Source organism: Bombina bombina, chromosome 6 (genome assembly GCF_027579735.1).
Source record: "Bombina bombina isolate aBomBom1 chromosome 6, aBomBom1.pri, whole genome shotgun sequence".
NCBI classification, from domain to species: Eukaryota; Metazoa; Chordata; class Amphibia; order Anura; family Bombinatoridae; genus Bombina; species Bombina bombina.
This window is the reverse complement of record NC_069504.1, coordinates 230,758,482-230,784,434: the sequence shown is the minus strand read 5'-3', so window position 1 is coordinate 230,784,434 and position 25,953 is coordinate 230,758,482. Positions and strand designations below refer to the sequence as shown.

General features: G+C 43.5%; 1 protein-coding gene across 4 annotated transcripts in view; it reads right to left on the bottom strand.

Moving 5' to 3' along the window:
- The window catches only part of PPP1R12A (protein phosphatase 1 regulatory subunit 12A), an 875,274-nt gene that overhangs the window by 576,209 nt on the left and 273,112 nt on the right, over positions 1-25,953 (bottom strand). The window lies entirely within an intron of this gene.

The window sequence follows — 25,953 nt, the reverse complement described above, 5'->3', positions numbered from 1 at the left end:
CACATCAGCTGACCAGGACTTAAGCCATAACGCTCTATGCCCTAAAATGGCAAAACCTGAATTCTTAGCCGCTAATTTAGCAAGATGAAAAGCGGCGTCTGTAATAAAAGAATTAGCCAACTTAACAGCCTTAATTCTGTCCAAAATATCATCTAGTGGGGTCTCCATCTGAAGAGCCTCTTCTAGAGCCTCAAACCAAAAGGCAGCTGCAGTGGTTACAGGAACAATGCATGCTATAGGTTGAAGAAGAAAACCTTGATGAACAAAAATTTTCTTTAGGAGACCCTCTAATTTTTATCCATAGGATCAATGAAAGCACAACTGTCTTCAATAGGTATAGTTGTACGCTTAACCAGGGTAGAAATAGCTCCCTCCACCTTAGGGACCGTCTGCCATCAGTCCTTTATGGCGTCAGAAATGGGAAACATTTTCTTAAAAACAGGAGGGGGAGAGAACGGAATACCTGGTTTATCTCCTTAGTAACAATGTCCGAAATCCTCTTAGGGACCGGAAACACATCAGTGTAAACAGGAACCTCTAAATATTTGTCCATTTTACACAATTTCTCTGGAACTACAATAGGGTCACAATCATCCAGAGTAGCTAAAACCTCCCTGGGCAATAAGCGGAGGTGCTCTAGCTTAAATTGAAATGCCGTCATATCTGAATCTGTCTGAGAGAACATCTTTCCTGAATCAGAAATCTCTCCCTCAGACAGCAAATCCCTCATCCCTACCTCAGAACATTGTGAGGGAATATCGGATACGGCAACTAAAGCGTCAGAAGGCTCAGCATTTGTTCTTAACCCAGAGCTACTGCGCTTCCCTTGCAACCCAGGCAGCTTAGATAAAACCTCTGTGAGGGTAGTATTCATAATTGAAGCCATATCTTGCAAGTTGAAAGAATTAGACGCACTAGAAGTACTCAGCGTCGCTTGTGCGGGCGTAACTGGTTGTGACACTTGGGGAGAACTAGATGGCAAAACCTGATTTCCTTCTGTCTGAGAATCATCTAATGCCAAAAAAATTTATAAGTCAAAATATGCTGTTTGCAATTTATAGTCATATCAGTACAAGTGGGTTCCACAATGGCTTCTAAACAAATTGAACAATGAGTTTCCTCAGTGTCAGACATGTTTAACAGACTAGTAATAAAGCAAGCAAGCTTGGAAAACACTTTATTTAATAAAAAAAACACAATTTGCAAAAACGGTACTGTGCCTTTAAGAGAAAAAAAGGCATACACAAACTGCAAAACAAGTTAAAATTGCTTCAATTTTTCAGAAATGTTAACAGTGTACCCACTAAGCTTTAGAAGGATTGCACCACAAGTTAATAAGCAATAAACCCCCAAATGAAAAAAACGGAATGAAATATGTCTAAAACCGGTTAAAACCCATTAGCACCTTGCCACAGCTCTGCTGTGGCCCTACCTGCCCTTAGGAAGCGATAATATGGGGTTTAAAGCTTCAATTAGTCCCTCAGAAGACTTTCAGGACCTCAGGAGAAGTTGCTTTCTGCTTGTAAATGTAGGCCCCGCCCACCTCACTCGATGTTGCTGGGGCCTACACAAAACTAACAGACCCTGCCTGAAAGCCATGTGGGTTATAAACAACCCCAAAGAACCCTAAAGCAAATGTACCATAAAACAGAAAACGTTACTCCCAGACACAAAAACGTTTGTCCCAAATTCACATAACAAACTGAGTGCCCACAAAAAATTAACCCTTTATGCAAGCTAGTAAAAACCTCTGATAACACTACGATTACTGCTTCCCCTTCCCCTAATGGGGACACTGTCAGCCTTTCTGAGTTAACACAGTCTCTGCAGAAAAACATAATTTATGCTTACCTGATAAATTCCTTTCTTCTGTAGTGTGATCAGTCCACGGGTCATCATTACTTGTGGGATATTAACTGCTCCCCTACAGGAAGTGCAAGAGGATTCACCCAGCAGAGTTGCTATATAGCTCCTCCCCTCTACGTCACCTCCAGTCATTCGACCAAGGACCAACGAGAAAGGAGAAGCCAAGGGTGTAGTGGTGACTGGAGTATAATTTAAAAAATATTTACCTGCCTTAAAAAACAGGGCGGGCCGTGGACTGATCACACTACAGAAGAAAGGAATTTATCAGGTAAGCATAAATTATGTTTTCTTCTGTTAAGTGTGATCAGTCCACGGGTCATCATTACTTGTGGGATACCAATACCAAAGCAAAAGTACACAGATGACGGGAGGGATAGGCAGGCTCTTTATACAGAAGGAACCACTGCCTGAAGAACCTTTCTCCCAAAAATAGCCTCCGAGGAAGCAAAAGTGTCAAATTTGTAAAATTTGGAAAAAGTATGAAGCGAAGACCAAGTTGCAGCCTTGCAAATCTGTTCAACAGAGGCCTCATTCTTAAAGGCCCAAGTGGAAGCCACAGCTCTAGTGGAATGAGCTGTAATTCTTTCAGGAGGCTGCTGTCCAGCAGTCTCATAAGCTAAACGAATTATGCTACGAAGCCAAAAAGAGAGAGAGGTAGCAGAAGCTTTTTGACCTCTCCTCTGACCAGAGTAAACGACAAACAGGGAAGACGTTTGTCGAAAATCTTTAGTTGCCTGTAAATAAAATTTAAGGGCACGAACTACATCCAGATTGTGCAAAAGACGTTCCTTCCTCGAAGAAAGGATTTGGGCACAAGGATGGAACAACAATCTCCTGATTGATATTCCTGTTAGTGACTACCTTAGGTAAGAACCCAGGCTTAGTACGCAGAACTACCTTATCCGAGTGAAAAATCAAATAAGGAGAATCACAATGTAAGGCTGATAACTCAGAGACTCTTCGAGCCGAGGAAATAGCCATTAAAAATAGAACTTTCCAAGATAACAACTTTATATCAATGGAATGAAGGGGTTCAAACGGAACACCCTGTAAAACGTTAAGAACAAGGTTTAAACTCCATGGTGGAGCCACAGCTTTAAACACAGGTTTAATCCTGGCCAAAGCCTGACAAAAAGCCTGAACGTCTGGAACTTCTGACAGATGCTTGTGTAACAGAATGGACAGAGCTGAGATCTGTCCCTTTAAGGAACTAGCGGATAACCCCTTTTCTAAACCTTCTTGTAGAAAAGACAATATCCTAGGAATCCTAACCTTACTCCAAGAGTAACCTTTGGATTCGCACCAATATAGGTATTTACGCCATATTTTATGGTAAATCTTTCTGGTAACAGGCTTCCTAGCCTGTATTAAGGTATCAATAACTGACTCAGAAAAACCACGCTTTGATAAGATCAAGCGTTCAATTTCCAAGCAGTCAGCTTCAGAGAAGTTAGATTTTGATGTTTGAAAGGACCCTGAATCAGAAGGTCCTGTTTCAGAGGTAACGACCAAGGTGGACAGAATGACATGTCCACCAGATCTGTATACCAAGTCCTGCGTGGCCATGCAGGCGCTATTAGAATCACTGATGCTTTCTCCTGTTTGATTCTGGCAATCAATCGAGGAAGCATCGGGAAAGGTGGAAACACATAAGCCATCCTGAAGGTCCATGGTGCTGTCAAGGCATCTATCAGGACCGCTCCCGGATCCCTGGATCTGGACCCGTAGCGCGGAAGCTTGGCGTTCTGTCGAGACGCCATGAGATCTATCTCTGGTTTGCCCCAACGTCGAAGTATTTGGGCAAAGACCTCTGGATGAAGTTCCCACTCCCCCGGATGAAAAGTCTGACGACTTAAGAAATCCGCCTCCCAGTTCTCCACTCCCGGGATGTGGATTGCAGACAGGTGGCAAGAGTGAGACTCTGCCCAGCGAATTATCTTCGATACTTCCATCATTGCTAGGGAGCTTCTTGTCCCTCCCTGATGGTTGATATAAGCTACAGTCGTGATGTTGTCCGACTGGAACCTGATGAACCCCCGAGTTGCTAACTGGGGCCAAGCCAGAAGAGCATTGAGGACTGCTCTCAATTCCAGAATGTTTATTGGAAGAAGACTCTCCTCCTGATTCCATAGTCCCTGAGCCTTCAGAGAACTCCAGACAGCGCCCCAACCTAGTAGGCTGGCGTCTGTTGTTACAATTGACCAGTCTGGCCTGCTGAATGGCATTCCCCTGGACAGATGTGGCCGATAAAGCCACCATAGAAGAGAATTTCTGGTCTCTTGAATGGAATGAAGGACACGGCATGCATTTTGAAGTTTTGTTAACCTGTCCTCTGTCAGGTAAATCTTCATTTCTACAGAATCTATCAGAGTCCCCAGGAAGGGAACTCTTGTGAGTGGAAAGAGAGAACTTTTCTCTTCGTTCACTTTCCATCCATGCGACCTTAGAAATGCCAGTACTATCTCTGTATGAGATTTGGCAGTTTGAAAGCTTGAAGCTTGTATCAGTATGTCGTCTAAGTACGGAGCTACTGAAATTCCTCGCGGTCTTAGTACCGCCAGAAGAGTGCCCAGAACCTTTGTGAAGATTCTTGGAGCCGTAGCCAGTCCGAATGGAAGAGCTACAAACTGGTAATGCCTGTCTAAAAAGGCAAACCTTAGATACCGGTAATGACTTCTGTGAATCGGTATGTGAAGGTAAGCATCCTTTAAATCCACTGTGGTCAAGTACTGACCCTCTTGGATCATGGGCAAAATTGTTCGAATAGTTTCCATCTTGAACGATGGAACTCTTAGGAATTTGTTTAGGATCTTTAAATCCAAGATTGGCCTGAAGGTTCCCTCTTTTTTGGGAACTACAAACAGATTTGAGTAAAACCCTTGTCCTTGTTCCAACCGCGGAACTGGATGGATCACTCCCATTAATAAAAGATCTTGTACGCAGCGTAGAAACGCTTCCTTCTTTGTTAGGTTTGTTGACAACCTTGACAGATGAAATCTCCCTCTTGGGGGAGAGGATTTGAAGTCCAGAAGGTATCCCTGAGATATGATCTCTAACGCCCAGGGATCCTGAACATCTCTTGCCCAAGCCTGGGCGAAGAGGGAAAGTCTGCCCCCCACTAGATCCGGTCCCGGATCGGGGGCCCTCAATTCATGCTGTCTTAGGGGCAGCAGCAGGTTTTCTGGCCTGTTTGCCCCTGTTCCAGGACTGGTTAGGTTTCCAGCCTTGTCTGTAGCGAGCAACAGCTCCTTCCTGTTTTCGTGCAGAGGAAGTTGATGCTGCTCCTGCTTTGAAATTACGAAAGGAACGAAAATTGGACTGTCTAGCCTTGGCTTTGGCCTTGTCCTGAGGCAGGGCATGACCTTTACCTCCTGTAATGTCATCAATAATCTCTTTCAAGCCGGGCCCGAATAAGGTCTGCCCTTTGAAAGGAATATTAAGCAATTTAGATTTAGACGTAACATCAGCTGACCAGGATTTTAGCCACAGAGCTCTGCGTGCCTGAATGGCGAATCCTGAATTTTTAGCCGCAAGTTTAGTTAAATGTACTACGGCATCTGAAATAAATGAATTAGCTAACTTAAGGAATTTAAGTTTGTGTGTGATGTCATCTAGTGTGGATGATTGAAGTGTCTCTTCCAGAGACTCAAACCAAAATGCTGCTGCAGCCGTGACAGGCGCAATACATGCAAGAGGTTGCAATATAAACCCTTGTTGAACAAACATTTTCTTAAGGTAACCCTCTAATTTTTTATCCATTGGATCTGAAAAAGCACAGCTATCCTCCACTGGGATAGTGGTACGCTTAGCTAAAGTAGAAACTGCTCCCTCCACCTTAGGGACCATTTGCCATAAGTCCCGTGTGGCGGCGTCTATTGGAAACATTTTTCTGAATATAGGAGGGGGTGAGAAAGGCACACCGGGTCTATCCCACTCCTTAGTAACAATGTCAGTAAGTCTCTTAGGTATAGGAAAAACGTCAGTACTCGTCGGTACCGCAAAATATTTATCCAACCTACACATTTTTTCTGGGATTGCAACTGTGTTACAATCATTCAGAGCCGCTAATACCTCCCCTAGTAACACACGGAGGTTCTCAAGCTTAAATTTAAAATTTGAAATGTCTGAGTCCAGTTTATTTGGATCAGAACCGTCACCCACAGAATGAAGCTCTCCGTCTTCACGTTCTGCAAACTGTGACGCAGTATCAGACATGGCCCTTGCATTATCAGCGCACTCTGTTCTCATCCCAGAGTGATCACGTTTACCTCTTAGTTCTGGTAGTTTAGCCAAAACTTCAGTCATAACAGTAGCCATATCTTGTAATGTGATTTGTAATGGCCGCCCAGATGCACTCGGCGCTACAATATCACGCACCTCCTGAGCGGGAGATGCAGGTACTGACACGTGAGGCGAGTTAGTCGGCATAACTCTCCCCTCGTTGTTTGGTGAAATATGTTCAATTTGTACAGATTGACTATTTTTTAAAGTAGCATCAATACATTTAGTACATAAATTTCTATTGGGCTCCACTTTGGCATTAACACATATAGCACAGAGATATTCCTCTGAATCAGACATGTTTAACACACTAGCAAATAAACAGCAACTTGGAAATACTTTTCAAAGTAATTTACAAATAATATGAAAACGAACTGTGCCTTTAAGAAGCACAGAAAAATATTATAACAGATAAAATAATTAAGTTATAGCATCAATCTTTGTCAGAATATACAGTTTTAGCAAAGGATTGTTCCCCTCAGCAAATGATAACTAACCCAGGCAGCAGAAAAAAATACACAAATAAACGTTTTTTATATCACAGTCAATACAATCAGCACAGCTCTGCTGTAATGATTACTTCCCTCAAAAAAGACTCTTGAGATCCCTGAACTCTGTAGAGATGAACCGGATCATGCAGGAAGAAAATGAACCTCTGACTGAGTTTTTCTGATGCATAGTAAAAGCGCCAAAAATGGCCCCTCCCCCACACACATAACAGTGAGAGGGATCAGTGAACTGCTCTAATTTAAATCAAAACTATTGCCAAGTGGAAAAAAAGTGCCCAAAACATTTTTTCACCCAGTACCTCAGAGAAAAAAACGTTTTTACATGCCAGCAAAAAAACGTTTTACCTCAATAATTAATTGTCATTTAAAACCTATTGCAAGTCCCTGCAAAATAGGTTAAGTCTATGTATACAGTTTAAAAGCCAGAGAAGTACCATTTCCCAGAAAACTGAAGTGTAAAATATACATACATGACAGCCTGATATCAGCTACATCTACTGCATTCAAGGCTGAGTTTACATTATAACGGTATGGCAGGATTTTCTCATCAATTCCATGTCAGAAAATAATAAACTGCTACATACCTCTTTGCAGATTAATCTGCCTGCTGTCCCCTGATCTGAAGTTTACCTCTCCTCAGATGGCCGAGAAACAGCAATATGATCTTAACTACTCCGGCTAAAATCATAGAAAAACTCAGGTAGATTCTTCTTCAAATTCTACCAGAGAAGGAATAACACACTCCGGTGCTATTATAAAATAACAAACTTTTGATTGAAGATATAAAAACTAAATATATCACCATAGTCCTCTCACACATCCTATCTAGTCGTTGGGTGCAAGAGAATGACTGGAGGTGACGTAGAGGGGAGGAGCTATATAGCAACTCTGCTGGGTGAATCCTCTTGCACTTCCTGTAGGGGAGCAGTTAATATCCCACAAGTAATGATGACCCGTGGACTGATCACACTTAACAGAAGAAATATGACTGAACATACCTCATTGCTGTATAGCAAGAAACCGTTCCTCACACTGAAGTTTTCCTGTACTCCTCAGCTCATGTGGGAACAGCAGTGAACATTAGTTACAAATGCTAAGATCATCATCCTCCAGGCAGAAATCATCTATGTCCGGCCTGAGAGTAAATAGTACAACACCTGTAACAATTAAAAATAACAAACACTTGATTGAAGATAAAATAAAACTAACAGTTTAACACCTCTTCTCTTTACTCTTCCTGCTTAAAGCCAGCAAAGGAGACGGGGGGTGGAGTTAAGGGGGGAGCTATATAGACAGCTCTGCTGTGGTGCTCTCTTTGCTACTTCCTGTCAGGAAGGACAATATCCCACAAGTTAGGATGAATCCGTGGACTCAGTACATCATGCAAAAGAAACCACTTCATCAGAATGAAATATAAGATAAGGTGAATCACATTGCAACGCTGAAAGCTCAGAAACTCTTCAAGCAGAAGAAATAGCAACTAAAAACAGAATTTTCCAAGATATCAATTTAATATCTATGGAATGCATGGGTTCAAACGGAACCCCTTGAAGAACTCGAAGAACTAAACTCAAATTCCAGGGAGGAGTAATTGGTCTAAATACAGGCTTAATTCTGGTTAGAGCCTGACAAAAAAAACTGAACATCTGGCACATCTGCCAAACGTTTGTGAAGCAAAATTGACAAAGCAGAAATCTGTCCCTTTAAGGAACTTGCCGATAACCCTTTCTCCAATCCTTCTTGGAGAAAAGACAGAATCCTGGGAATCCTAATTTTACTCCATGAAAAACCCTTGGATTCACACCAAAAAAACAAAATTTATGCTTACCTGATAAATTTATTTCTCTTGTAGTGTATCCAGTCCACGGATCATCCATTACTTGTGGGATATTCTCCTTCCCAACAGGAAGTTGCAAGAGGATCACCCACAGCAGAGCTGCTATATAGCTCCTCCCCTCACTGCAATATCCAGTCATTCGACCGAAACAAGCCGAGAAAGGAGAAACCATAGGGTGCAGTGGTGACTGTAGTTTAATTAAAATTTAGACCTGCCTGAAAAGGACAGGGCGGGCCGTGGACTGGATACACTACAAGATAAATAAATTTATCAGGTAAGCATAAATTATGTTTTCTCTTGTTAAGTGTATCCAGTCCACGGATCATCCATTACTTGTGGGATACCAATACCAAAGCTAAAGTACACGGATGATGGGAGGGACAAGGCAGGAACTTAAACAGAAGGAACCACTGTCTGTAGAACCTGTCTCCCAGAAACAGCCTCCGAAGAAGCAAAAGTATAAAATTTGTAAAATTTGGAAAAAGTATGAAGGGAAGACCAAGTTGCAGCCTTGCAAATCTGTTCAACAGAGGCCTCATTTTTAAAGGCCCAGGTGGAAGCCACAGCTCTAGTAGAATGAGCTGTAATCCTTTCAGGAGGCTGCTGTCCAGCAGTCTCATAGGCTAAACGGATTATACTCCGAAGCCAAAAAGAAAGAGGTTGCCGAGGCCTTCTGACCTCTCCTCTGTCCAGAGTAAACAACAAACAGGTTAGATGTTTGGCGAAAATCTTTAGTAGCCTGTAAGTAAAACTTCAAGGCACGGACTACATCTAGATTATGCAAAAGACGTTCCTTCTTTGAAGAAGGATTAGGACATAATGATGGAACAACAATCTCTTGATTGATATTCTTGTTAGAAACCACTAACAGTACGCAGAACAACTTTATCTGAATGAAAGATCAGATAAGGAGAATCACAATGTAAGGCAGATAACTCCGAGACTCTTCGAGACGAGGAAATAGCCATCAGAAAAAGAACTTTCCATGAAAGAAGATTGATATCAATAGAATGAAGGGGTTCAAACGGAACCCCTTGAAGAACTTTAAGAACCAAGTTTAAGCTCCATGGAGGAGCAACAGGTTTAAACACAGGCTTAATTCTAACTAAAGCCTGACAAAATGCCTGAACATCTGGAACTTCTGCCAGACGCTTGTGTAAAAGAATAGACAGAGCAGAAATCTGTCCCTTTAAAGAACTAGCTGATAATCCTTTGTCCAAACCCTCTTGGAGGAAGGACAATATCCTAGGAACCCTAACCCTACTCCATGAGTAATTCTTGGATTCACACCAATGAAGATATTTACGCCATATCTTGTGGTAAATTTTCCTGGTGACAGGCTTTCGTGCCTGTATTAAGGTATCAATGACTGACTCGGAGAAGCCACGCTTTGATAGGATCAAGCGTTCAATCTCCATGCAGTCAGTCTCAGAGAAAGATTCGGATGATTGAAAGGACCTTGTATTAGAAGGTCTTGTCTCAGAGGCAGAGTCCATGGTGGAAAGGATGACATGTCCACTAGGTCTGCATACCAGGTCCTGCGTGGCCACGCAGGCGCTATCAATATCACCGATGCTCTTTCCTGTTTGATTTTGGCAATCAGACGAGGGTGCAGAGGAAACGGAAACACATAAGCCAGGTTGAAGAACCAAGGCGCTGCTAGAGCATCTATCAGTGCCGCTTCTGGGTCCCTGGACCTGGATCCGTAACAAGGAAGCTTGGCGTTCTGGCGAGACGCCATGAGATCCAATTCTGGTTTGCCCCAACGGAGAACCAATTGAGCAAACACCTCCAGATGGAGTTCCCATTCCCCCGGATGAAAAGTCTGACGACTTAGAAAATCCGCCTCCCAGTTCTCTACACCTGGGATATGGATCGCTGACAGGTGGCAAGAGTGAGTCTCTGCCCAGCGAATTATCTTGGAGACTTCTGACATCGCTAGGGAACTCCTGGTTCCCCCTTGATGGTTGATGTAAGCCACAGTCGTGATGTTGTCCGACTGAAATCTGATGAACCTCAGTGTTGCTAGCTGAGGCCAAGCCAGAAGAGCATTGAATATTGCTCTTAACTCCAGAATATTTATTGGGAGGAGTTTCTCATCCTGAGTCCATGAACCCTGAGCCTTCAGAGAGTTCCAGACTGCACCCCAACCTAGAAGGCTGGCATCTGTTACAATTGTCCAATCTGGTCTGCGAAAGGTCATACCCTTGGACAGATGGGCCCGAGATAACCACCAGAGAAGAGAATCTCTGGTATCCTGATCCAGATTTAGTAGAGGGGACAAATCTGTGTAATCCCCATTCCACTGACTGAGCATGCATAATTGCAGCGGTCTGAGATGCAGACGCGCGAATGGAACTATGTCCATCGCCGCTACCATTAAGCCGATTACTTCCATGCAGTGAGCCACCGTGGGGCGCGGAATGGAGTGAACATGGCAAGCATTTAGAAGTTTTGATAACCTGGACTCCGTCAGGTAAATTTTCATTTCTACAGAATCTATTAGAGTCCCTAGGAAGGAAACCCTCGTGAGAGGAGATAGAGAACTCTTTTCTTCGTTCACTTTCCACCCATGCGACCTCAGGAATGCCAGAACTATCTCTGTATGAGATTTGGCAATTTGAAAGCTTGACGCCTGTATCAGGATATCGTCCAGGTAAGGAGCCACCGCTATGCCTCACGGTCTTAGGACCGCCAGAAGTGAGCCCAGAACCTTGGTAAAAATTCTTGGGGCTGTAGCCAACCCGAATGGAAGAGCTACAAATTGGTAATGCCTGTCTAGAAAGGCAAACCTCAGGAACTGATGATGATTCTTGTGAATCGGAATGTGAAGGTAGGCATCCTTTAAGTCCACTGTGGTCATGTACTGACCCTCTTGGATCATGGGTAAAATGGTTCGAATAGTTTCCATCTTGAATGACGGAACTCTGAGGAATTTGTTTAGGATCTTTAAATCCAAAATTGGTCTGAAGGTTCCCTCTTTTTTGGGAACCACAAACAGATTTGAATAAAACCCCTGTCCTTGTTCCGTCCGCGGAACTGGATGGATCACTCCCATTACAAGGAGATCTTGTACGCAGCTTAGGAATGCCTCTTTCTTTATCTGGTTTGCAGATAATCTTGAAAGGTGAAATCTCCCTTGTGGAGGAGAAGCTTTGAAGTCCTGAAGATATCCCTGAGATATGATCTCCAACGCCCAGGGATCCTGAACATCTCTTGCCTGGGCGAAGAGAGAGAGTCTGCCCCCTACTAGATCCGTTGTCGGATAGGGGGCCGCTCCTTCATGCTGTCTTAGAGGCAGCAGCAGGCTTTCTGGCCTGCTTGCCCTTCCTGAGGAAGGGTATGACCCTTACCTCCAGTAATGTCAGCAATAATTTCTTTCAAACCAGGCCCGAATAAGGTCTGCCCCTTGAAAGGAATGTTGAGTAATTTAGACTTTGAAGTCACATCAGCTGACCAGGATTTGAGCCATAGCGCCCTACGCGCCTGGATGGCGAATCCGGAATTCTTAGCCGTTAGTTTAGTCAAATGAACAATGGCATCAGAAACAAATGAGTTAGCTAGCTTAAGAGTTCTAAGCTTGTCAACAATTTCAGTCAATGGAGCTGTATGGATGGCCTCTTCCAGGGCCTCAAACCAGAATGCCGCCGCAGCAGTGACAGGCGCAATGCATGCAAGGGTCTGTAAAATAAAACCTTGTTGAATAAACATTTTCTTAAGGTAACCCTCTAATTTTTTTATCCATTGGAACTGAAAAAGCACAACTGTCCTCAACCGGGATAGTGGTACGCTTTGCTAAAGTAGAAACTGCTCCCTCCACCTTAGGGACAGTCTGCCATAAGTCCTGTGTAGTGGCATCTATTGGAAACATTTTTCTAAATATAGGAGGTGGGGAAAAGGGCACACCGGGCCTATCCCACTCCTTACTAATAATTTCTATAAGCCTTTTAGGTATTGGAAAAACATCAGTACTCACCGGCACTGCATAGTATTTATCCAGCCTACACAATTTCTCTGGCACTGCAATTGTGTCACAGTCATTCAGAGCAGCTAATACCTCCCCCAAGCAATACACTGAGGTTCTCAAGCTTAAATTTAAAATTAGAAATCTCTGAATCAGGTCTCCCCGATTCAGAGACGTCACCCACAGACTGAAGCTCTCCGTCCTCAGGTTCTGCATATTGTGACGCAGTATCAGACATGGCTCTTACAGCATCTACGCGCTCTGTATCTCGTCTAACCCCAGAGCTATCGCGCTTGCCTCTCAATTCAGGCAATCTGGATAATACCTCTGACAGGGTATTATTCATGATTGCAGCCATGTCCTGCAAAGTAATCGCTATGGGCGTCCCTGATGTACTTGGCGCCATATTAGCGTGCGTCCATTGAGCGGGAGGCGAAGGGTCCGACACGTGGGGAGAGTTAGTCGGCATAACTTCCCCCTCGACAGACCCCTCTGGTGACAATTCTTTTATACATAAAGACTGATCTTTACTGTTTAAGGTGAAATCAATACATTTAGTACACATTCTCCTATGGGGCTCCACCATGGCTTTTAAAACATAATGAACAAGTATCCTCTGTTTCAGACATGTTTGTACAGACTAGCAATGAGACTAGCAAGCTTGGAAAACACTTTAAAGCAAGTTAACAAGCAATATAAAAAACGTTACTGTGCCTTTAAGAGAAACAAATTTTGACAAAATTTGAAATAACAGTGAAAAAAGGCAGTTACACTAACAAAATTTTTACAGTGTATGTAACAAGTCAGCAGAGCATTGCACCCGCTTGCAAATGGATGATTAACCCCTTAATAATAACAAAAACAGAATAATAAATGACAAAAACGTTTTTTAAACACAGTCACAACAACTGCCACAGTCTACTGTGATTGTTACCCTCCTCAAACACGACTTTGAAGCCTTTTGAGCCCTTCAGAGATGTCCTGGATCATGCAGGAAGAAGCTGAATGTCTCTGTCAGTATTTTTAGCTGCACAGAAAAGCACTAAAATAGGCCCTTCCCACTCATATTGCAACAGTGGAAAGCCTCAGGAACTGTTTCTAGGCAAAAATCAAAACAGCCATGTGGAAAAAAACTAGGCCCCAATAAGTTTTGTCACCAAACATATATAAAAACGATTAAACATGCCAGCAAACGTTTTATATTACACTTTTATAAGAGTAGGTATCTCTATTAATAAGCCTGATACCAGTCGCTATCACTGCATTTAAGGCTTTACTTACATTGATCCGGTATCAGCAGCATTTTCTAGCAAATTCCATCCCTAGAAAAATATTAACTGCACATACCTTATTGCAGGAAAACCTGCACGCCATTCCCTCTCTGAACTTACCTCACTCCTCAGAATACGTGAGAACAGCAATGGATCTTAGTTACTTCTGCTAAGATCATAGAAATCACAGGCAGATTCTTTTTCTAATGCTGCCCGAGATGAAACAGTACACTCGGGTACCATTTAAAAATAAGAAACTTTTGATTGAAGTTAAAAAACTAACTATAATACACCACACTCCTCTTACTACGTCCATCTTTGTTGAGAGTTGCAAGAGAATGAATAGATATGGCAGTGAGGGGAGGAGCTATATAGCAGCTCTGCTGTGGGTGATCCTCTTGCAACTTCCTGTTGGGAAGGAGAATATCCCACAAGTAATGGATGATCAGTGGACTGGATACACTTAACAAGAGAAAAGATATTTACGCCATATCTTATGATAGATTTTTCTAGTGACAGGCTTTCGAGCCTGTATCAAAGTATGGATGACCGAATCAGAAAATCCTCGCTTCGATAAAATCAAGCGTTCAATCTCCAAGCAGTCAGCTGCAGAGAAAGTAGATTTGGATGTTGGAAAGGACCTTGAATGAGAAGGTCCTGTCTAAAAAGGAAGTGTCCACGGTGGTAGAGAGGACATTTCCACTAAATCCGCATACCAAGTCTTGCATGGCCACGCAGGCGCTATCAGGATTACTGTAGCTCTCTACTGTTTGATTCGAGCAATCACGCGTAGAAGGAGAGGAAACGGTGGAAACCCATAAGCTAGGTTGCACGACCAAGTCACTGCCAGGGCATCTATCAGTTCAGCCTGTGGATCCCTCGAGCTGGATCCGTAACGTGGAAGCTTGGCATTCTGACGAGATGCCATCAGATCCAGTTCCGGGCTGCCCCATTGGCGAACCAATGAAGCAAACACCTCTGGATGAAGTTCCCACTCCACCGGATGAAAAAAGTCTGACGACTTAGAAAATCAGCTTCCCAGTTTTCTACTCCTAGGATGTAGATTGCTGACAGACGACAAGAGTGGGCTCTCCGCCTATCGGATTACCTTGGATACTTCTGTCATCGCTAAGGAACTCCTCATTCTCCCTGATGATTGACATATGCCACAGTTGTGATGTGGTCCGACTGGAATCTGATGAATTTGGCCGAAGCCAACTGAGGCCATGCCTGAAGCGCATTGAATATTGCTCTCAGTTCCAGGATATTGATTGGAAGTAGACACTCCACCTGAGTCCAAACACCCTAAGCCTTCAGGGAATTCCAGACTGCACCCCAGCCCAGTAGACTGGCATCCGTTTTCACTATTACCCACGAGGGTCTGCGGAAACAAGTCCCCTGGGAAAGATGATCCGGCGACAACCACCAAAGAAGAGAGTCTCTGGTCTCTTGATCCAGATTTATCTGAGGAGATAAATTCGCATAGTCCCCATTCCACTGTCTGAGCATGCACAGTTGCAGTGGTCTGAGATGAAAGCGGGCAAACGGAATGATGTCCATTGCAGCTACCATTAATCTAATGACCTCCATACACTGAGCCACTGATGGCCGAGGAATGGACTGAAGTGCTCGGCAAGTATTTAGAATCTTTGTTTTTCTGACCTCCGTCAGAAATTTTTTCATGTCCATCGAGTCCCCAAGAAGGAAACCCTTATCCGTGGAACTAGTGAACTCTTTTCTATGTTCCCTTTCCAACCGTGAGTTCTAAGGAAAGACAATACTATGTCGGTGTGAGATTTTGTCAAATATGTTGAAACCTGAATCAGAATATCGTCCAGATGAGGCGCCACTGATATGCCCCGCGGTCTGAGAACCGCTAGAAGAGACCCTAAAACCTTTGTGAAGATTCTGGGTGCTGTGGCCAACCCGAGGGGAAGAGCCACAAACTGATAATGTTTGTCAAGGAAGGCAAAATCTTACTAACTGATGATGATCCTTGTGGATAGGGACATGAAGGTAAGCATCCTTCAAGTCCACGGTAGTCATATTGACCCTCCTGGATCATTGGTAAGATTGTTCGTATAGTCTCCATCTTGAGAGATGGGACTCTGAGAAATTTGTTTAGACACTTGAGATCTAAAATGGGTCTGAAAGTTCCCTCTTTTTTGGGAACCACGAAAAGATTTGAATAAAACCCCTGTCCCTGTTCTGGAATGGGACAAATTACTCCCATGGTAGAGAGGTCTTTTACACAGCGTAAGAACACCTCTCTCTTTATCTGGTCTACAGATCATTGTGAAAGATGAAATCTCCCTCTTGGGAGAAAATCCTTGAATTCCAGTTGGTACCCGTGGGTCACGATTTCCAGCGCCCAGGAGTCCTGAACATCTCTTGCCCAAGCCTGAGCAAAGAAAGAAAGTCTGCCCCCTACTAGATCCGGTCCCGGATCGGGGGCCGCCCCTTCATGCCGTCTTTGTAGCAGCAGCGGGCTTCTTGATTGTTTACCTTTATTCCAAGTCTGGTTGGGTCTCCAGACTGACTTAGATTGAGCAAAATTCCCTTCCTGCTTTGTGGAGGAAGAGGGAGCAGAGGGTCCTCATTTAAAGTTTCGAAAGGAACGAAAATTATTTTGTTTACCCCTCATCTTAAGACTTTTCCTGAGGTAGGGCATGGCCTTTACCTCCAGTAATGTCAGAAATGATTTCCTTCAATTCAGGCCCAAATAGGGTCTTACCCTTGAAAGGAATAGCTAAAAGCTTAGATTTTGATGACACATCAGCAGACCAAGATTTGAGCCATAACGCTCTACGCTCTAGAATAGCAAACCCTGCATTTTTCGCCGCTAATTTAGCAATTTGAAAAGCAGCATCAGTAATAAAGGAATTAGCTAGCTTGAGAGCCTTAATTCTATCCAAGATGTCATCTAATGGACTCTGAACCTTTAGAGATTCTTCTAGAGCATCAAACCAAAAAGCTGCTGCAGTAGTTACTGGAATAATGCAAGCCGTAGGTTGTAAAAGGAAACCCTGATGAATAAATAATTTCTTTAGAAGACCCTCTAACTTTTTATCCATAGGGTCTTTGAAAGCACAACTGTCCTCAATAGGTATAGTTGTACGCTTAGCAAGGGTAGATATAGCTCCCTCCACCTTAGGGACCGTTTGCCACGAGTCCCGAATGGTGTCTGATATGGGAAACATTTACTTAAAATTAGGAGGGGGAGAGAAAAGTATACCTGGTCTATCCCATTCCTTTTTTACAATTTCCGAAATTCTTTTAGGAACCGGAACATCATCAGTTTAAGTAGGCACCTCTAGATATTTGTCCATCTTACACAATTTCTCTGGTGGTATCACAATAGGGTCACAATCATCCAGAGTCGCTAAAACCTCCCGAAGTAACAGGCGGAAGTGTTCAAGCTTAAATTTAAAGGACATCATGTCCGAATCTGTCGGAGGTAACACATTTCCTGAGTTTGAAAGTTCTCCCTCGGAAAGCAATTCCCTGACCCCCAACTCAGAACACTGTGAGGGTACATCGGAAATAGCCAATAAAGCATCAGAGGATTCAGTATTCACATTAATACCTGACCTACTGCGTTTACCCTGTAACGCTGGTAATTTAGATAATACCTCTGTAAGGGTAGTTGACATAACTGCACCCATCTCCTGCAGAGTAAAAGAATTAGACGCACTAGAGGTACTTGGCGTCGCTTGTCTGGGCGTTAAAGGTTGTGACACTTGGGGAGAATCTGATGGCATATCCTGGTTTTCAGATTGAGAATCATCCTTAGGCACACTTTCTTTACCTAAAATATGCTTTTTACAGTGTGAGCTTTCAGTACAAGAGGTACACAATGTAACAGGGGGTTCTACAATGGCTTCTAAACACAGAGCAATGAGATTCCTCAATGTCAGACATATTGAACAGACTAGTAATAACCACAATAGTCGTTAAACACTTTATTGATTAAAACAATTTTTTGAAAAGCATTTCCTTTAAGAAATAAAAAAAGCGCATAAATTTTCCAAAACTGCTTCAAAATTTTAATTTAGCCTTAAAAATTAACTATACCTAATCAATAGCTCCAAAAATTATTGCACCCCAAGAGTAAGGGGAGAAAATAACCTCTAAAAAGGTATTTATACACACAAATATGTTAGATTTGACAAAAATAAACCCTGCTCCTCCTACCTGCCCCCAGGGTACTGCAAAATGACTTGGTTATCATAACACAAGTGTGGGCTCAACCGGAGCTAATACCTGCTGCCTTCTCAGCCAGCGAAATTAGACCCCGCTCATCATGTCCGATGATCGTATAGGCCTGAACAACCGCATGGTGAAGCGGTTTAAAGTATAAGCCATGTGGATCTATAAAACCCCTAAGTACACTCAAAACGTGGCCCAACTGTTTATAAACAATAAAAACGTTTAAGCAAATTGCCTCTCCCAGTGTCTCTTTATAATGCGGTTATCAATTATAATGCCTGCCCAGTATGTTATATACAATAAATTAATCATAGTTTACTCAGTAATACCCTTCTTTTACAGGTCTACTGCTTAATCCTTCCCTTGCAGGGAAACAAATGTTAGCCAGTTCTGATATACCAAATCTCTTCAGAAAAACATAATTTATGCTTACCTGATAAATTTATTTCTCTTGTAGTGTGTTCAGTCCACGGGTCATCCATTACTTATGGGATATATTCTCCTTCCCAACAGGAAGTTGCAAGAGGATCACCCAAGCAGAGCTGCTATATAGCTCCTCCCCTCACATGTCATATCCAGTCATTCGACCGAAACAAGACGAGAAAGGAGAAACTATAAGGCGCAGTGGTGACTGGAGTTATAATTTTAAAATTTAGAACCTGCCTGAAAAAGACAGGGCGGGCCGTGGACTGAACACACTACAAGAGAAATAAATTTATCAGATAAGCATAAATTATGTTTTCTCTCGTTAAGTGTGTTCAGTCCACGGGTCATCCATTACTTATGGGATACCAATACCAAAGCTAAGTACACGGATGATGGGAGGGACAAGGCAGGAACATTAAACAGAAGGAACCACTGCCTGTAGAACCTTTCTCCCAAAACCAGCCTCCGAAGAAGCGAAACTGTCAAATTTGGAAAATTTGGAAAAAGTATGAAGTGAAGACCAAGTTGCAGCCTTGCAAATCTGTTCAACAGAGGTCTCATTCTTAAAGGCCCAGGTGGAAGCCACAGCTCTGGTGGAATGAGCTGTAATTCTTTCAGGAGGCTGCTGTCCAGCAGTCTCATAGGCTAAACGTATTATGCTACGAAGCCAAAAAGAGAGAGAGGTAGCAGAAGCCTTTTGACCTCTCCTCTGTCCAGAGTAAATGACAAACAGAGAAGAAGTTTGTCTAAAATCTTTAGTTGCTTGTAAGTAGAACTTCAGAGCACGGACCACGTCTAGATTATGCAAAAGACGTTCCTTCTTTGAAGGATTAGAACATAATGATGGAACAACAATCTCTTGATTGATATTCCTGTTAGAAACAACCTTAGGTAAAAACCCAGGTTTAGTATGCAGAACTACCTTGTCTGAATGAAAGATCAGATAAGGAGAATCACAATGTAAGGCAGATAACTCAGAGACTCTTCGAGACGAGGAAATAGCCATCAAAAACAAAACTTTCCAAGATAAAAGCTTAATATCAATGGAATGAAGGGGTTCAAACGGAACACCCTGAAGAACTTTAAGAACCAAGTTTAAGCTCCACGGAGGAGCAACAGCTTTAAACACAGGCTTAATTCTAGCCAAAGCCTGACAAAAGGCCTGGACGTCTGGATGCTCTGCCAGACATTTGAGTAAAAGAATAGACAGAGCTGAAATCTGTCCCTTTAGCGAACTAGCGGATAAACCCTTTTCTAAACCCTCTTGTAGAAAAGCTAATATCCTAGGAATCCTAACCTTACTCCATGAGTAACTCTTGGATTCGCACCAATATAAATATTTACGCCATATCTTATGGTAAATTTTTCTTGTCACAGGTTTCCGAGCCTGTATTAATGTATCAATAACCGAATCCGAAAACCCACGCTTTGATAGAATCAAGCGTTCAATTTCCAGGCAGTCAGCCTCAGAGAAATTAGGTTTGGATGGTTGAAAGGACCCTGAATTAGAAGGTCCTGCCTCAGAGGAAGAGACCATGGTGGACAGGACGACATGTCTACTAGGTCTGCATACCAGGTCCTGCGTGGCCACGCAGGCGCTATCAGAATTACCGATGCCCTCTCCTGTTTGATCCTGGCAATCAGCCGAGGTAGCAACGGAAATGGTGGAAACACATAAGCTATGTTGAAAACCCAAGGGGCTGCTAATGCATCTACCAGCACCGCTCCCGGGTCCCTGGACCTGGATCCGTAACAGGGAAGTTTTGCGTTCTGGCGAGATGCCATGAGATCCAGATCCGGTTTGCCCCAACGACGAATCAGTTGAGCAAATACCTCCGGGTGAAGTTCCCACTCTCCCGGATGAAAAGTCTGGCGACTTAGGAAATCCGCCTCCCAGTTCTCTACGCCTGGGATGTGAATCGCTGACAGGTGGCAAGAGTGAGACTCTGCCCAGCGAATTATCTTCGAGACTTCCAACATCGCTAGGGAACTCTTGGTTCCCCCTTGATGATTGATGTAAGCCACAGTCGTGATATTGTCCGACTGAAATCTGATGAACCTCAGCTTTGCTAACTGAGGCCAAGCTAGAAGAGCATTGAATATTGCTCTCAATTCTAGAATGTTTATTGGGAGGAGTTTCTCCTCCTGAGTCCACGATCCCTGAGCCTTCAGGGAATTCCAGACTGCTCCCCAGCCTAGAAGGCTGGCATCCGTTGTTACAATCGTCCAATCTGGCCTGCGAAAGGTCATTCCTTTGGACAGATGAACCGGTGACAACCACCAGAGAAGCGAATCTCTGATCTCCTGGTCCAGATTTAGCAAAGGGGACAGATCTGAGTAATCCCCGTTCCATTGACTGAGCATGCATAGTTGCAGCGGTCTGAGATGCAGGCGCGCAAATGGCACTATGTCCATTGCCGCGACCATTAAGCCGATTACCTCCATGCACTGAGCTACTGATGGGCTTGGAACGGAATGAAGGACACGGCAAGCATTGAGAATCTTTGATAACCTGGACTCCGTCAGGTAAATCTTCATCTCTACAGAATCTATAAGAGTCCCTAGAAAAGGAACCCTTGTGAGTGGTAACAGAGAACTCTTTTCCACGTTCACTTTCCACCCATGCGACCTCAGAAATGCCAGAACTATCTCTGTATGAGACTTTGCATTCTGAAAACTTGACGCTTGTATCAGAATGTCGTCTAGGTACGGAGCCACCGCTATGCCTCGTGGTCTTAGTAACGCCAGAAGTGAACCCAGAACCTTCGTAAAAATTCTCGGGGCCGTGGCTAACCCGAAGGGAAGAGCCACAAACTGGTAATGCCTGTCTAGAAAGGCAAACCTCAGGTACCGATAATGATCTTTGTGAATCGGTATATGAAGGTAAGCATCCTTTAAGTCCACCGTGGTCATATATTGACCCTCTTGGATCATGGGTAGGATGGTTCGAATGGTTTCCATCTTGAACGATGGTACCCTTAGGAATTTGTTTAAGATCTTTAAGTCCAAGATTGGTCTGAAGGTTCCCTCTTTCTTGGGAACCACAAATAGATTTGAGTAAAATCCTTGTCCCTGTTCCGATCGCAGAACTGAGTGGATCACTCCCATGATTAAGAGGAATTGTACACATTGTAGAAATGCCTCTCTCTTTATTAGGTTTGTCGATAACCTCGAAAGATGGAACCTCCCTTGTGGAGGAGAGGTTTTGAAATCCAGAAGGTATCCCTGAGATATAATCTTTAACGTCCAGGGATCCTGCACATCCCTTGCCCAAGCCTGGGCAAAGAGAGAAAGTCTGCCCCCCACTAAATCCGTCTCTGGATAGGGGGCCCTGACTTCATGCTGTCTTAGGGGCGGGAGTAGGCATTCTGGCCTGCTTGCCCTTGTTCCATGACTGGTTGCCTTTCCAACCTTGTCTGGAACGAGCAGTAGTTCCTTCCTGTTTTGGAGCGGAGGAAGTCGATGCTGCTCCTGCCTTGAAGTTACGAAAGGCACGAAAATTAGACTGTTTGGCCTTTGGTTTGGCCCTGTCCTGAGGAAGGGCGTGGCCCTTACCTCCCGTAATGTCAGCAATAATTTCCTTCAAGCCGGGCCCGAATAAGGTCTGCCCTTTGAAAGGAATGTTAAGTAGCTTAGACTTGGAAGTTACATCCGCTGAGCAGGATTTAAGCCAGAGCGCTCTGCGCGCCTGTATGGCGAATCCGGAATTTTTAGCCGTAAGTTTGGTTAGATGTACTACGGCATCTGAAACAAACGCATTAGCTTGCTTAAGGGTTCTAACTTTGCTCAAGGCCTCATCCAACGGCTCTGTGCGAATCGCCTCTTCCAGAGACTCAAACCAGAATGCCGCTGCAGCCGTGACAGGCGCAATGCATGCAAGAGGCTGCAATATAAAACCCTGTTGAACAAACATTTTCTTAAGATAACCCTCTAATTTTTTATCCATTGGATCTGAGAAAGCACAGCTATCCTCCACCGGGATAGTGGTACGCTTGGCTAACGTAGAAACTGCACCCTCCACCTTAGGGACCGTCTGCCATAAGTCTCATGTGGTGGCGTCTATAGGGAACATTTTTCTAAATATCGGGGGAGGGGAAAAAGGCACACCGGGCCTATCCCACTCCTTACTTATAATTTCTGTAAGTCTTTTTGGTATAGGAAAAACGTCAGTACACACCGGTACGGCATAGTATCTATCCAACCTACACAATTTCTCTGGAATTGCCACCGTGTCGCAATCATTCAGAGCCGCTAATACCTCCCCTAGTAACACACGGAGGTTCTCAAGCTTAAATTTAAAATTTGAAATTTCTGAATCCAGTCTCCCCGGATCAGAACCGTCACCGACAGAATGAAGCTCACCGTCCTCATGTTCTGCAAATTGTGACGCAGTATCAGACATGGCTCTCGTGTCATCAGCGCGCTCTGTCCTTAACCCAGAGCTATCGCGTTTGCCCCTTAATTAGGGCATATTATATAATACTTCTTTCATAACATTAGCCATATCATGTAAAGTGATTTGTAAGGGCCTATATGTACTAGGTGTCTCAATCCTACGCATCTCCCGAGTGGGAGACGCAGGTACTGACACGTGAGGAGAGTTAGGCGGCATAACTTCCCCCTCGTTGTCTGGTGATAGCTTTTTTATCGGTACAGATTGACTTTTATTCAAAGCAATATCAATACAATTGGTACACATCGTTCTATTGGGCTCCACATTGGCTTTTGAACATGATGAACAAACAGTTTCCTCTGAATCAGACATGTTTAAAACAGACTTGGCAATGAAACTAACAAGCTTGGAAATCACTTTCAATAAGTTTACAAGCAATATAAAAAACGCTGCAGCGCTTCAAATATACAGATATAATTAAACAATTCTTAACAAGAAGTGTATTATTAGCAGAGGATTGCACCCATTAGCAAAAGGATGATTAACCCCTCGATACCCAAAAACGGATAAAACAGATATCAATTAAGATTTAACGCTTTTAATCACAGTCAGCACACTGTCACAGATCTGCTGTGACTGATTACCTCCCTCACAAATGAAATTTGCAGACCCCTGAGCTCTCTAGAGACGTCCTGGATCAAGGAGGAAGAAGCAGAAAGACTGTGCAATAATTTTAACTGCGCAACAAGGCGCTAAAACAAGGGCCCTCCCACTCCAATCACAACAGTGGGAGCCCTGATATAACGGTTTCCATGCAGAAAAATATGTTAGCCATGTGGAAAAAAAATCATGCCCAAAGCGATTTATCACCAAAGTACCTCACAAAAACGAATAACATGCCAGTAAACGTTTTATTAAAAACAACATTTTTCAATGTCATGCAAAGCTATCACTAAGCCTGCTACCAGTCGCTACCACTGCAGAGAAGGCTTAAGTATTATTTCAGTGTTAACAGTATTTTCTCAGTCAAATTCTAGTCCCTAGAATATAACTCGACTGCGCATACATTTATCAGCCTGATACCAGTTGCTACTACTGCATTAAAGGCTGTACTTACATCATACGGTAACAGCAGTATTTTCTTAGTCAATTCCATTCCCAGAAAATAAAGTACTGCACATACCTCATTTGCGGAGGACCCCACATGCTATTCCCATTTTCTGAAGTTACCCCACTCCTCAGAATGTCAAGAACAGCCAGTGGATCTTAGTTACGCCTGCTAAGATCATAGAAAAAAACGCAGGCAGTTTCTTCTTCCAACTACTGCCTGAGATAGAAAAAACAGAATTTATGCTTACCTGATAAATTACTTTCTCCAACGGTGTGTCCGGTCCACGGCGTCATCCTTACTTGTGGGATATTCTCCTCCCCAACAGGAAATGGCAAAGAGCCCAGCAAAGCTGGCCATATAGTCCCTCCCAGGCTCCGCCTACCCCAGTCATTCGACTGACGGACAGGAGGAAATATATATAGGAGAAACCATATGGTAACGTGGTGACTGTAGTTAGAGAAAATAATTCATCAGACCTGATTAAAAAACCAGGGCGGGCCGTGGACCGGACACACCGTTGGAGAAAGTAATTTATCAGGTAAGCATAAATTCTGTTTTCTCCAACATAGGTGTGTCCGGTCCACGGCGTCATCCTTACTTGTGGGAACCAATACCAAAGCTTTAGGACACGGATGAAGGGAGGGAGCAAATCAGGTCACCTAAACGGAAGGCACCACGGCTTGCAAAACCTTTCTCCCAAAAATAGCCTCCGAAGAAGCAAAAGTATAAAATTTGTAAAATTTGGCAAAAGAGTGCAGTGAAGACCAAGTCGCTGCCTTACATATCTGGTCAACAGGAGCCTCGTTCTTGAAGGCCCATGTGGAAGCCACAGCCCTAGTGGAGTGAGCTGTGATACTTTCAGGAGGCTGCCGTCCGGCAGTCTCAAAAGCCAATCTGATAATGCTTTTAAGCCAAAAGGAAAGAGAGGTAGAAGTTGCTTTTTTACCTCTCCTTTTACCAGAATAAACAACAAACGAAGAAGATGTTTGTCTGAAACCTTCAGAAACCTCTAAATAGAATTTTAGAGCACGGACTACGTCCAAATTGTGTAACAAACGTTCCTTCTCTGAAACTGGATTCGGACACAAAGAAGGTACAACTATCTCCTGGTTAATATTTTTGTTGGAAACAACCTTCGGAAGAAAACCAGGCTCAGTACGCAAAACCACCTTATCTGCATGGACCAGATAGGGCGGAGAACACTGCAGAGCAGATAACTCAGAAACTCTTCTAGCAGAAGAAATTGCAACCAAAAAACAAAACTTTCCACGATAATAACTTAATATCTACGGAATGTAAGGGTTCAAACGGAACCCCTTGAAGAACTGAAAGAACTAGATTAAGACTCCAGGGAGGAGTCAAAGGTCTGTAAACAGGCTTGATTCTAACCAGAGCCTGAACAAACGCTTAAACGTCTGGCACAGCTGCCAGCCTTTTGTGAAGTAAAACAGATAAAGCAGATAATCCTTTCTCCAAACCTTCTTGTAGAAAGGAAAGAATCTTAGGAATTTTTATCTTGTTCCATGGGAATCCTTTAGATTCACACCAACAGATATATTTTTTCCATATTTTATGGTAAATTTTTCTAGTTACAGGCTTTCTAGCCTGAATAAGAGAATCTATTACAGAATCTGAAAACCCACGCTTTGATAGAATCAAGCGTTCAATCTCCAAGCAGTCAGTTGGAGGGAAACCAGATTCGGATGTTCGAATGGACCCTGAACAAGAAGGTCCTGTCTCAAAGGTAGCTTCCATGGTGGAGCCGATGACATATTCACCAGGTCTGCATACCAAGTCCTGCGTGGCCACGCAGGAACTATCAAGATCACCGAAGCCCTCTCCTGATTGATCCTGGCTACCAGCCTGGGAATGAGAGGAAACGGTGGGAATACATAAGCTAGGTTGAAGATCCAAGGTGCTACTATTGTATCCACTAGAGTCGCCTTGGGATCCCAGGATTTGGACCCGTAACAAGGGACCTTGAAGTTCTGACGAGAGGCCATCAGATCCATGTCTGGAATGCCCCATAATTGAGTTATTTGGGCAAAGATTTCCGGATGGAGTTCCCACTCCCCCGGATGCTCCT